We start from the raw sequence: 14,755 nt of genomic DNA on the forward strand, positions 1-14,755 counted from the left end.
TCAGACAGAATATAGATTTATGTTGAGAACTTCTTCACTGCTCAAGTCATGAAATTTGGCGATTTCTTTTCGTCTTACCAAATTCCACTCAGACTTGGCAGAGATATGAAGTGGTGCAAAAAAGAATTTTTCCCAGCTTGTTTTCCCCAGGGAAATGCAGGATGTCAGGCTAAATCAATAAATTCACATGCCAAAATGATTAAAAGAACAGTTCTGTCTTGCTGTGCACAGGTTGGGAAATGCCCAATTTACAGTTACTGTTTAGCATTCATTTCAGCTCTCTTGCACTTCTGACCTGTACAGTACCTGACATGGGAGTCATTCAGGAGAAGTTGCACATTCTCACATACAGTAAATCTGGTTTATTTGTCTCTGGGATAATTCACCACTACTGCCTTATACTTTGGTACAGAGAGTCTCTGCCACAACCCTTCTGATTAGTACATAAAAGACTTTGGATTATTTGTTATTTGTTGAAGCAGTACTTGTCATTACAAATGTGCACACATACTAAATAACAATGGAATTTCCTCCCAATGAATTCTTGGTTGTTAAAAGACCAATATGTCAGCTTAAACACTGGGTTACAGACTGCAGATACGTTGTGGATTTAAAGCCCCTACGTCAGTGGCTGCGTTAAGTCAGATGGCAAGCATTCAGCAGGGCTGATACGAGCTAAAGACTTAACCTTTTAATGGCAATAGTGATGAGTGGAAAGGCTTATCTAAGTCTTGCAACAAGAGAGAAAGTGGAAGCTGAAGAGAAGATACCTACAGATAAGCAATCTGATGTATGAAAGAATCTAGTGTGCTGAACATTTCCTTTAGTGGTCTGCTGAGAAGTCAGGAAAACAACCTGATGCCATGCTTGGTGAAAAAACAAGCAACATTGTGAGTTGATTAGAAAAAAAATGCATATGGCACTGAGCAGTCACATGGAGACTTGCTTACTCGGGAGCTTGGCAAAGCCTGGGCAGGCTGGCTAGGTCTCCAGGGAGGCGCCTTGTCCTCTTCCTGGCACCTTGGACTTTCACTGCGGCAGATCAATCTTTTCTGAAGCAAAACACTGGTGAGCTCAAAGCACTGCTGAAGGGAGAGGTTCAAGGTTGGAAATGTTGCTTTCAGTCTTCCATGAATCCAACCTTGGGAACATTTATGGTGCAGAAAAGACATGTCTTTTTTTTATAAAATGCTAGCTAATAGTGACCTGTCACTGAGAGATGAGGAACACATTGCTGTCCGTTGCATTTGTTGTTTGGTTTGTGTGGTTGCAGTTTGGGGCAGTCTGTGTTTCCTATGTGTGTTCTGTTAAATGGGGAGGGGAGAGTGCTGCTGCCCCAAGGACAGTGAGCCTGGGCAGGTGGAGAGAGGGGCAGAGCAAGCCAGGCAGCAGTCCTGAGGGAGGGACCTTCCCTACAAGGCTTCAGGAAACAAGAGACCTGTTTAAATATTTGTATCTCAAAATTTACGTCATTCAGTTAATAAGATTTCTTTGCCTGACAAGTTACTTTGCATCAATATTTTATGCTGAGTCCTAATAAATCCTGCTTTAAAAGCTGGAGACAGATGGTATCTTCTGGTTTGCTCACTTCAGAGATACGTGGAGTAGTTCCACCTCAAGGCTCTGGTTGATTCAGTCCCACCATCAATACTGAGCATGGCAAACAACCTCAGACTGCAGTGGGTGAAACTGCAAAGCAAGACTGCCCATCTGGGTAGAACTGATGAGTGAAACCAATGTGGGATCTGTAGAGGAAAGGATTTGCACTTGGAAAAGAGAAAAGCTAAGTGCCTGCCCATCTCTTACACTGAAAATAAAAAGACCCAGACTGACAGTGCTGTCTGCAGGGTGTTTGTCTGGTGTTCAGATGCTCAGATGTCTTCTCAGGAATAAAAAGCGTCACTGGGGTTAACGATGCTACTTCTATGGCAAATATTAGGGCTTGAATTTGTTTTCATATCGCCTCACACTACAGCCAGTAGGCAGGGACAGCTGCTGCTTGCTGGGAAGAAAGATCTTGTCAGCCAGGGATGATGAAGAATGTTTTAAATGAGATGTTCCAGCTTTGGCAGGCAAAGTAAATCAAAAGCAAGCTTGGAGTTTGGTGCAAGCATAGCTGCCAACAGTTTGCATCCTGCTGGACTCACCCAAGAGGATGAAATATCTCCATGAAACTATCACACACACATTTTGTGTGAAGCTTAGAGAACTGAGTATCAATTCTTAAACCAGGTTGTTATAGCAATAAGCATTTTTTTTGCCTGTTGAAATAGTGCTTCTGCTGGGAATATACTTGCATCAGTCCAACAAAACAGAAGGATGGCAGCTGTGATAGCCAAACAAATGGATGCTTGCAAACACTGGATACTTTTCAGCTTTTCTTGGCCCAGCAAGGCATAGCCAGTCAGATCTTTCATTTTGTGCTATTATCTTGAATTTTGGTGATAAGCACATGTAGGAATGAAGATTTTTTGTTATAATATATTGTGCATTAAACATTTATTCTGTAAAATTTGCACTTGTTAATAAAAATTTTGGAGTTGTTAGAATCATAGGAGAGTGGATTGGAAGGGACATTAAAGACCATCTAGTTCCAACCCCCCCCCATGGGCGGGGACACCTTCCACTAGACCAGGTTTCTCAACCTGAAACTACAAAAGAACTTTGGATTTCAAAAAAACATCACCTCCAGAATGTTGAAAATTCATAGTTTCTGAAAACTTGTGGATAGAAAGCTAAATATCTCAAACTTTTTTGAGCGATACAACTGTAACTGTAATTAAAGAACATGCCTTGATGCATAGACTGACATAGATTCTCCCTTGGAAATGTTTCACCTTCAGTCACTGCTGCTGGATAATGTCAAAATTATCACGGCAACAAAAGTATGACTAGTGGGTATGGTGATATTTAACAGTTCGTATCTGAATAGAGGTAAAGGAAATGTTATGAGGCAATGGAAGGGCACTCATTTGGCCTAAAGGCCTTCACCTGAATGGAAAAAGTGTGCTGCAGATGAAACAAACAATTTCTAATGAAAAAACAGAAAAATATTCCTCTTCAGTGTGATAAGAAGTACTGAGTCTGAGGTTTGCAGTTTTATTTATTTGTATTGAAATGCAGGCTGAATTTGGGTACCTAACGCAATGATTTATGATACGGTTTACAATTACACTTTGTTTTTTCCACTGGGCCACTGCTTCATCTACCGCACAAAAGGATAGCTCTAGCTGACTAAAGCTGCTTTTAAAAATACATTTTTGTTTTTATTAGTCAACAGATGGACCCCTATTTTCCTTTTTGAATGCTGCCCAGGGCTTGCACCAAACAAGGGTGCTAACCTGGCTTGCCAAGGAAATGAGCTGTGGGTGTTAAGGGGGTGTGTACTCTTTACTCTGTATTAGGAACCAGCTCTTACTCCATGCAGCGACATCCAGTGTTGTAACTGATCATCGTCTCTGGATACTGAGAGTTAAATATCTTCAGCAGAACACCTCCATCAGATTTATTTCAGGGGCATAACAGAAAAAAAAGTTGTGTCAAAACATGGGGATGATTCAATTGTCCCCTTCTTCTTGTCATAGATCTGAGAAAGGAGCTGATCTTCAGCCTGTTGGTCATGGCAGCTGCAGGTAGCCCTGAATGGATGTAATACAATGAATAATTTTAAAATTTTAATTTTGAAAATATACATGGCTGCAATTTATTGGTTTTTAAACATTTGTTTATTATTTTTCCTCTAATGAATTTTTAGAGACAAGGAAAATCACCTAAAAATTCTATTTTTGCCCCTGTGCCAGGGAGGTACCCAACAAGAGTCCTTGTAGGCAGCTGCCCAAAGTAGAAAAAGGGTGTGCAGACCTGTTTACAGCTGGATTTATTTAACCATAAACACCAGCTCAGGACTGGTGGGGACTAAATAGCATGTTGTATAATGATTTCTTTCAGAAATCTTAGATCCATACTGGTGGTACAGTTCCCAGGGAACCTCCTTAAGAGACCAAAGCAGGCAAAATATTCTTATATCTACTTCCTTGAAGACTTTGTACAGTTAAAACTAGCCGCTACACATTATACCCACTCTGAACTAGTTATTTTTTTATTTTTATTTTTTTAAAAAAAGACTGGATAGACTGCATAAACACCATTTTGGCATACTCCCTCAATCTTAGCAAACACCAGACCATATTCACTAGCAACCAAATTAAAACGGGACACCTGCATAGAAGGGAAACATTGCTAGCCATGAGTGTGTAACAATTTGCATTTCTAGTTGGAGCTTCTCAAACTGTGGTTTCTAAAGCAGTGCTTATATAAATGGAGAATTGAGAATAAAATGTATCAGTGTAATCATTAAAGAATGTTTGTTCTGGCAGAATAATTTCTCTTAAAAGACCTTAGACATCTGCTCCAGTAAGTCAAAAGCTTCTCATGACCTTTGCTCTTATGTCAGTACTGTTCTTCATCTACTACTGCTGCCATCTGCACCTAAATAAAAGGAGTCTGAAACATTTTCTCATTCAAACCATTCAGTCCTTTGGCAATACCTACCAGAAAGCTCTCCAAAGCAAGACCCACCCCAAGCGCTGTTTCAGAAAAAGAGAACTATAAAATAAAATTGTCTCTGCTACAGTCTGGGGAATTGCCCAGGTCTGTGCTGCTTCTGCTTTATCTACTTTCTCTACCCTGGAAATCATCTCCTTCATAATTGTTTCCCTTAGGTAAGGCCTCCATTTTAGAAACATGCTATACATTTAGTTTTTATGTGTATTGAAGTCCCTTGCACCCTCTGTCCATTTTTGAAAGCACCAGTTGGTTCCTACTGAAGAGCTTCAGTATGGCCCTGAAGTAGCATTTGGGTTGAGATAGACATGGTATGTGGTAGAACGCACTGTAAGCCACTTGGTACCAACGGGCCTGATGTATACACTGAAGTCATTACTTTTCATTGCTGCAGTCATCGGTCTGCTATAAACACAGCTTTTCCTTGCCTTTTATTTCAAACAGTTTGCTATTGCACTCTTGTCAGAGCATTTCATAGAAGTGGCTGCAAGTACAGGGCACCTATGTGTGTGTTAAGGGGACGACATTGACAATACAACAGCAAGACTGTCTCCTTAGCTCTCTGCAGAGTTGTCTGAAGGTGGAAAATATAGATTGGAAATTTTACTGTAAAGTACTGTGACTTGAGCTTCTGCAGCCTTTCCTTTGCTCCTGGCAATGCTCTTAAAACAATTTGCTTATTTTCATAATGTGTATCCTGGGGACATATAGAAGGCTGTTGTGTGTCACACACAAACTGCCTACTTCCAAACTTGTGATACTCAACACATGCTGCAGGAGTGGAAATGTCAATCACAAAATGGTGACAATAATGATCACTCAGCAGTAATTTTGTTCTCTGAAACAGAGGTTTCGGCACTTCTTTTTGGTCAGTGCTCCCATGTCTGGTTTAGTCACAGGATCCAAATAAAGAGCTGAATATATATTCTTCTCTAAAGGCTTTTCTGTGTCTTTGCCTGCTGTGCTCACTCAGTCCCCAGTTCATGGTCACAAAACTGCTGTGAAAGGACGGCTGAGGGCTGTATGCTACTCCGAGTACAGAGGGAGCAAGGGGAGCAGAGAGTAGGTGCCTACCTTAGGACTTTGGCACTTCTCATCCATATGAACAATTTTGTTGCTTTGTATAAATACTCAGTTGTTGCTGAAACTGATGAGAGAGGTTTCCTTTTCATTTCTTTGAACATGAGTTGTTGTAGCTGAACTTGCTTTTGTAATCTGCTGGTGTGAAAATCTGCCAGCTTTTTCTGAAATGTAATTGGCAAAGCCCCAGGTGAGTGACACAAGCCATTTTTCCTGAAAGGAAATACCTGATCACTGTAGACACTCAGAGTACAACATCTCTGTTTTTATATATATATATATATATATATATTTATATATTCAATGTATAATAAACAAATGAATGCCTAGGTTTACCATCCTAGCTACCAAGAGATACTGTACTATCAAACATGAAGAGAGGTCTCCATCTCTAGTAACCTGCTGAACTTTACAGCTGTTTTAAACAGAAAATTTAGGGAAGATAATTGTACCTGAATTGGCTGTGAGCACTCCTTTTATTTTCTCTTTAAAATTTTACCTATTCTGTCTCTGCTAAGGGCGTGGGGTACTCATAAGTGGAAGTGACAAGCAAAATACTCAGATGGTAACTCACACTTCTAATGTTTGAAGTGTGCAGTACTAGTTGTCTGATGCTCCCTTGTGAAAAAGCTCCAGGTTTAGTGGCTTGGCATCTTTCTGGGATTGTGTTAGCACTCTTCCTCTGCACCCAGCTGGGCATGGTAGCCTTCCCCTGTGAGACCTCCTTTGCTGGAGTGTCTCTCTGTACTCAGCCCAAGCTGCTCTGCCAGCCGATGCTCTCCTCTTTGTTGTATAACTCCAAATGTGAGAGTGGCCTCAGATTTGGTTTGAGTTGGCAATGACCTTTTCAGGGCTGCAGAATGGTTCATGGGTTTGTTCATGGTGCACTTTTACACAAGGGCTAGAATAGTTTTATCTGGAATGATGAGACAGGTAGTACTAAAAGTGCCCTCTGCATTGCGAGGTATACCCAAGAGTTTTCACTCCTTAAGCATGGCATCTTTTTTCTATTTGTATAGACAAGTTAGTAAAGCAAAGATTATGATGAAAGTAAAAAATGCTGGATTACAAATAAATTATGGGAAATGTAGAATACAAGTGTGATTTATAATTCAAAAGCTCAAGCCATAAGCCAGTTCAGTGATTCTTAAATGAATGCAATAGCATACAAAGTGGCATGACTTATAAAACAGGTTCTGACTTCATACATCAACTAGGTGGGATGTAAATCCATTATTTGACAAGGTATGTCAACAATTCAAGACATTGTATCATAAGTATATTCTGATAAAGGTCACCTTGGTTGTAGCCAATGCTCAGTACAAAGGAGGAGGAAAGAGCAGATGATATTTCTGCATTTGCTACATGGAAGAGGCTGAGAGAAGAGCTCGTTTTGCCGCTGGGAGAAAGCAGTGCAGCCGCCTCGGTGGGGAATGCCAGTCTTGCACAGCAGAGATCAGCACAAAGATATCTCTGCTGGCCCTGATCCTGCTGGGCTGGGAAGACATAAGTCATGCATGTGCAGTGCTGAGCTGAGCTAATTCCTTTCTTTGCTTGAACATGACTGGGGATTTCAGGTTTGTATTTTTGCAGTGTGCTCCACTGTTCCACATAGGTGTGCTGGCTCCCTCCCAGCCAGATGGGTATCTCTGACGCAGCACTGCGTTGCACTGTGTACACATGCCCTCTGCCAGCTACATATCCATTACAAGTGCCTGTGGAAATGCCAAGACAACTTAACAGTCTGGGTAAATAAATCATGACCGAATATAGAACCCAACAGGGAAGCAGAGCTGGACCCAGGCAGCTGAGCAGGATGTGGTGCCTCTGGAGCATAGGGCTAATCTCTCGCTACAACTGAGAGTTTTTCTTTTATTTGAGATTTATTAAGCATAAAGATGTTTACTGCAGTCACCAAAGAAACAATTTTTCACCACCATACTTAGCTGCTCTGGAGTGACTTGCTGCATTACAAAATGATCTAAAATATAAGACTTGTCAAAAAAACCTAACAATGCAATAAATTTATATTGTATTTAACAACACACATAAAAATTGCAAAAATTAAAACCCAAAAGTTATTGTTACCTCTTTTTTCCCCCACATTTTAGGCTTTTTTTTTAGTTTCATGGACTTTTATCCTTTCTCTTTAGAAGGATAAATGAGATTTATTTAAGCCTGTGCATCTCCTCTTCTTCTTATAACTATTTTACGTTTCAAAATCTGAATAAGCTGGTTTACCTTTACAGTTCTTTTTTTTTTTTTTTTTAAAGATGAAGCTGAAAATTCACATGGAGCAATGTGAAACTTGTCTGGGATTACTCACAGCTACTAGCTGAAAAAGACAGAACTTTTTTAGAAAAACAGAAGTTTCATGAATCTGTGGCTATTGACCATCATGGTAAAATACTTCTTTCACCATATCAGCAGAGGATGCCAAGAGACTTCCATGTTCACCCATAGTTGTCCCTTGCTGAAACCAAGTACATGTACACTGCAGTGAGCAAGGCAGTGAGTATCCAGACCCAGTTAAAAAGAAAGGGAGGAAACACATCTTGAGGGCTATGACAAGGTGATGAGCATTCCCTGGAGGTAAATAAAAGCAATGGTGTGGATGGGTTCTACCACCCTCTAGTGATAGACGAGTTCCCGGAGGAACAGGTGCAAGGCCCAAGCGGAGGCTGCTGCAGGGTACCAGGAGGATGTATGAGAGATGTTGCTGAGCAGTTACAGAGGCTCAGCCGGCTACCAGACCAGTAGCCCATGGTGCACATCCCAGTGCACATGCATGGTGGTGTTGGTTGGGAAAGGTCCAAAGCAGAGCCAAACTAACTCTGAGGCTCTGGCAGCAGCAGGGTGCAGATGTGGGGACACAAATGTCTTTTCTGCCAGTCTCTGCAGTCCAGGCACTGGCAGTGATGGAGGAATCCTAGAGAGAAATACACTGTTTCATATCTGGTGTTGGCAGCGGGCTTTTGGGTTTTGTCAGCAGTGGGTTGTTATTCCAAAAGCTGAGGAGCAAAGATAAGAGTCCACCTCACACACAAACACACAGAAAGAAGTGGGTGATTTTATGTATCAGCTTGCTAATCTAGTAGGAAGAGCTTTAGCACAGGATAAGGAATAGGTGCAATAAGCTTGTTAGAAAGTAAGACTATCAGTGAGCCAGACAAGTGTATAAAACTGTTAAAGCATGTATTTATTTTAATAGAATACTGGAAGAAACAAGGCAAAGGACAGTGGGTCATCTTAAGATACTTGTAAACTAATGCAAGACATCTGAAAAATAAATAAAAATATGGAAATTTTTAATAAACACCCAAAATGTTGATTTACTTGCTGTGAGAGAGTTGCTGGAATAATTCACGTAGTTATAACTGGATTCAGCTGACTCCTCAGTGGTATAAGCTAAACCTTATTTTGCTCTTTGCAAGGACAGTACAAGATAACTTCTTTTTTCCTTATTCATAGGGGGTTAACAAAAGTCAATTTTATGAGAGCATCAGATGAGGTTTCCTTGACACTGTATTTACTGAGTGGTAAGGCCCCTGACAGACAGCCCAAGCTTCCAGCGCATTTGGCTTGGCCACGGTCCAACCTGCCTCTGTCTCTGATGCTCCTGTTAGCAATGATGAGCAGAGGGATCTGTGCTGGTCAGGGGTGGGTTTCAGAGCATCCTCTGGAGAAGGGGTAAAAGAGAAGGATGTCTCCTCTGTGGGAAGGAGGTGTGCAGAGGGGATAAGGTCTTGCTGGGGGAGCGCTGTGGGAGTGGGGAGGAAGGTGAGGAAGGCTCTGGTCCCTGGCAGGAGGTGAGTATAAAGCCTCAATAATGGCATTGCCGGGACATAGGCAGGAGTCCTCCCCACTGACATACAAGCAGCTGCTTGGAGAGAAAGGGTAAACAGCAGCAGCTACACCGTATCACCTCACATTGTCTTTCTCTTACCTGTTCTCACAGAGAAAGAGAAAGACTTAGGAGAAACACTTTGAAGCCCTTACCCTGAAACTGAACCACTGTAAAAAATCTCTGTCTCTTGGCAGAAGGGACAAGCACATATCTACTTTCATGGAGGAAATGTGCCACAAGCAACAAAACCAGGAATGGCAGCAGCTGGATGAGCAACTGGCAGAATCAGGCCAAGCAGGCAATCTGAAGATAACAGGATTTTTCAAGCAAGCCAGACAGCTGCTGAGAAAGGACCAGAATCTCTCCTTTGGATGCAGGAGTAAGATGTTGCGGTTTGGGAGCCAGCAAAAGCAAGCAGAGACCCAAGGGGGATCTCTGAGGGCTGATCCTCACCAGGGAGGAGCCGGCTGAGGTTGTGATGGTGAAAGACGACTTCATCAAGAGCAGTGGGATTCACTGAATGGAGGGAAGAACCACAAAATACAAACAGTGGTTTCAGGAAGGCTAGTTTCAGAGTTGGCAGTGGCTATATGAGAAGCAGAACTAATGGCACCAGCACAAAATGTTCTGTTGAGGAAAAAAAGGCAAGCAGTTTCAGAAGAGACCAACATGGCTAAATGATGAGATTTTCGTTGTTCTGAAACAAAGCTAACAAACTGTCTGGTCAATGAGGGCACTGCCAACTCTGACTGTTCCTGCTCAGCCCCCTGCAGCTCCCCCACCCTGCCCATGTTCTAGGACCTGCTGCAGTGAGGCCAGCCTCCAGCACCTCACAACCCTACCCTGCCCTAGGGCAACAATTTACTGAAAAAAAAAAACATTGGAGCCAACACCTGCATCTCTGTGAAAGTAATAAAATGAGTTACAAGCAGTGCAGATTTGTCAGAAATAAGCTGTGTCAATTTGCTAAACTTCTGCAGCAAGATGATGAATCTCCTGGGCAGATGAGAATCAGTTGGTGGCGTTCATCACTGACTCATGTGATACCCTGACAGCCGAGATAGGGAAGCCCACTCTGGTCAAACTGCAGTAAAATGGTAGAAATTGTTTGGAAAACTGCTAAAAGATTTTTTGCGACTGATATCACTGTCAAAATGGACAGGGTCTACCTTGTGTCCACAGCCGCTCCGTACCTTTACTGATGACCTAGAGGATGGGATAAAGAAGATGCCTATGAAGGTCGCAGAGGGTATGAAGAGAAGAGGACCAGGAAAGAAACCATAAGGGTCCTGACAAACTGGAAGTCATCAGAAGTCTGGGGAGAAGTCTGTTCCCCATCAGAAGTGGGGAACAAACTATATGGCCATTTGAAAACCTTTCCAGTCCTGATTTTTATGATCTTGCCAAACAAACTAGATTACTGTGCAATGGGCTGGTCCTTGGTATCACCTATCACACTGCCGAGTTGTCTATGGTCACTATAGCTTTGTCATCTCTGATTTTGTTTTTTAAGCATATGACAATGTTAAATAGTGTCAGATTAAGCACTGACTCTTCTTTTACTTTACTGGGAAAACAATGTATGCTATAATATTTTCCCATGAATGACTATTGAAATCTAATAATAATTAGTCATCGTCCAAATTAGTCATTGTTGCTGTGCATTTCAGCTCCATGAGACAGACGTGTGAAAAAGGTACAAGTGTGGTTGAACTTCGGATTGATGCAAGCATGGGTAGCATAAAAAGAGGGTGCACGTCCCATGATGAAGTTAAAGCTTTTATTGTAGAACAAAATAAAAAACTGGACTACTGACTCATCATAGAGGAACAGTTATATCCATATTACACATATGAAGTACATTAGCCTAGAGCAATAACAACTTCTGTATGTATATTTTTAGATTTCACAAAATATTAAGCAATGCAATGGATTAAGCCTCAAAATGTCCTTCTGAAGTGGGTGATCAAATACTACTATTTCTAGCTTTTCAAACATGAAAGCTTAAGGCAATATGAGACTAGCTGAAAGCTGCTGAACACAGGCCTTGAAATCACAGGCTCCTGACAGAGCTTTGCTCATATTTTGTGTCCCGTTCCTTTCCTTATATTAATTATGTAATTAGAAGATTAAAACATAACCAAGAAAAAGAGGTGTGTGTGGGACTGGTCTGACTTTGCAGGAGAAGAAATCCTCTCACTGAAAAAGTAGATCATGCTAAAAAACCACCAAATCAGTACTTTATTCTGTTAAAATAAATATTCTATGTTATTCTAACTCTTGTGCCATTTCTTTATGGACGAATAGTACTAAAAAGCTGATTACATTGTACAGTGTGTCTAAGGAGATACTTGTACATTGTGGACATCTTCACAAGATGGTTGCAGAGGTCTAGATTACCAGGTGCAACAAGGTGCAGATTGGTCACAGCAGCTATTTTCTTTTTGTAGGCAGGAAGCTTTCTGCAGCCCCTCTGGGGGGGTGGGGTGGGGTGTTGCTCGGAGGGTGATTGCAGCTCTGGGATGTCTGTGTCAGAGCATGCTCATACTATGCTGGGTGCTGCTCATGGAGGCTTACAACTGCTTTTGCTCTCCCACTATGTCTATATGTGAGTGCTTAAAACTAACATCTCGCAGTTTTATATATTTTATAGAACAGTGTTCTTTATTTTCTATTTCCTAAGAGGAAGGTATCAACAAAGATACTAGTAAGAAAAGTAGATGGACCAGCCATTGCAGACCTGTGTTTGTAACTGCAGAGATAAGATGCATCCACTGGTTTATTATTCCATATTTATAATACCTACCTGAATCTTGTTGTTTGGGAGGTTTTCTTTTTGTATTCAGGACATTTCATTTGGAACTTATTCCACTTTCTGAGCATGACATATCTTAGTTACAGGTCAGGACTTGGCTTTTCTAATGCTATCATGCTAGTCAAGTAAACATTGTTGTTTAATATCACCCAACACTTTGAGTTGTCAATGTCCTGAATATGATAACCTGCTTCCTCTTTCCTGCAACATGTCACCCATTAGCATTCCAGCTGCATTACACAATCTCTTTTGGGAAACAAAGTTAGGGTAACAGGCTTTCCTAACATTAAACTCAGAGTTCAGCAATAACAGTTAATAGAGGTGAACACTCACTTTGAAAAAAAACTTTGGCTAAATTTAGAAAAATTAGTATCTTTAATTATGTTACTTGTTCCTTTAATTAATTTGTGATTTCAAAAATTTACATATCTAATAGAAATTGTATTTTTAAAAAATTTATTTCCTCACTGCTTTTATCTTACTTCTGTATTTGTTGCAAGTCTACAGCCAGCTCCTGGTTACTTAATGCATTGAACTAGTAACTTTGATTTTAAGGATCACCTCATACTACCAAAGCAATCACGATTTGGGTCATATAAAGTAATCTGCTGGAAATACAATAAACAGTCATTCAGTGTGGATTTGTATTTGTAAAATTATTGTTCTGAAACAACAATAAAAGATAATAGAAAACAGAATGGAAAGGATCTTTTAAAATAAAAATTCCATCCATTTGCTGAAGTGAGACTCGTATTTTTCCTTGTATTTTTTTTTCCAGTCCAATTTAAAAAATCCTAGGGGATATTAAATAACAAATTAGATATGAGCTTCCAATATGTTGTGCCTATGAAAAAAAGGCCAATGTGGTTTTGGGTTGCATTCACCAGGCACCCTATCATCATATATAGGAGCAGGAAGCTAATAATCTTTCTTTATGTGGTTTTAGGATGCACAACATGCTCTTGCAATGCTGTGTTCAGTTATGGGCATCTTATTACCAGAAAGATATTGACAGATCATAAAAGCACAAGGGCTCAGGTCATCTTCATTTGTCACAACAGTGTGACATTCCACCCTTCTCCTTCTCCCAAGAGGTAAAAAAAGCACAACAGAATTTGACTCTAGAAATATTCTGATTTATTTATTAGTAAGTTATGGTAATAAATGCATTGTTCTTATATTATATTATGCAAGTTTAAGTGACCTGCCAGTCTTGTAAGAACAATTCTGAATCCTTGACATGTATCAAAAAACCAGAAGACTGCAGCTTGAAAGTGCAAACAAGAAGTATAAAATGATGTTGCCATATATTTCCTTCAGTAGAATGGCAAAACAATCTATGTTTCCTCAGATAGATTCACCATTTTCTAAAAGTTGATGGCATTTAGAAATCTTTCCAGGGTACCAGAAGATCATGGCCCGTCCATAAAAAAGAATTACTTTTATTTTTAATCCTTATTAGAGGCATTACTATTATTTTAAACATTTAGAAACCTGTACATACTCTTAAGCTGATCACACTTGTTTTCTTTGTAGAGTATAATTAAGATTTCTTAATTATAAAATTATTTGTATTACAATCTTCTGTGATTTTATAGATTTTAAAATTTTATTTCATTAGCCCAAAGAAAATATTTCTCATTTCTTTAATTATAAAGAAGATAGTTCAGCAGGAATTTTTTAATTAATTTTCTTGTAAAAGCTTCTGCAATTCTTTGGAGTTCAGCTTCTCACTGGAGCAAAAGATTTGCAAAAGTAGGGCAACTTCTGTAGCTTTATTCTGCATCACACAATTTGAAAATATCCTTTCTAAGTCACTGATGCATGGGGCTTCAGACATGCTTTCAATTATGCTGTAAGAAGAATGAACGCATTATATGCTTATTCATGTTTCATGGGAGACTATCACCCAGAAGAGGACATGACCCTGGCCAGGGTGGGGAGTCCTTTGACAGTGTGGCCTCAACTGCACCTCGAGCTGTTGGAGTTTGGCTGCAGCAGCTGTCAGTGCTGCTGGGCCTCCAACAGACCCTTACCCTTGTAAATCTGTGGCTTTAAGAATAAACATGCCCAAACCACTTGTAAACTTTAAACGAAGATCTGCTTCTGTAGCATCCCATGTTGTATGTAATAGATAATGTAAGGCATGATCTATAGGCAGATTAAAATGACCATGTTTACATAATAATATACACAAAGCTATATGCATATGTGCATGTGCGTAGGCACACAGACATTTCTATACATACACATTAATACACAAACCTCCAGTAATAATGAATTGGCATACATCAGACCCTGTAAAGACTTCAGAAAGGTACATGGGTCACTCCTGCAAAGGCAGAAAAGGCAGAATGGCTCAGACTGGGGATATGCTCCCTCTGTGTCTCTTTCTCCCCCCTGCCCCACAGTCCGTAAGATTTCATGCCATAACATATGAAGTTCAGTCT

This window comes from Athene cunicularia, assembly GCF_003259725.1.
Source record: "Athene cunicularia isolate RWA chromosome 2 unlocalized genomic scaffold, athCun1 chr2_part1, whole genome shotgun sequence".
Lineage (NCBI taxonomy): Eukaryota > Metazoa > Chordata > Aves > Strigiformes > Strigidae > Athene > Athene cunicularia.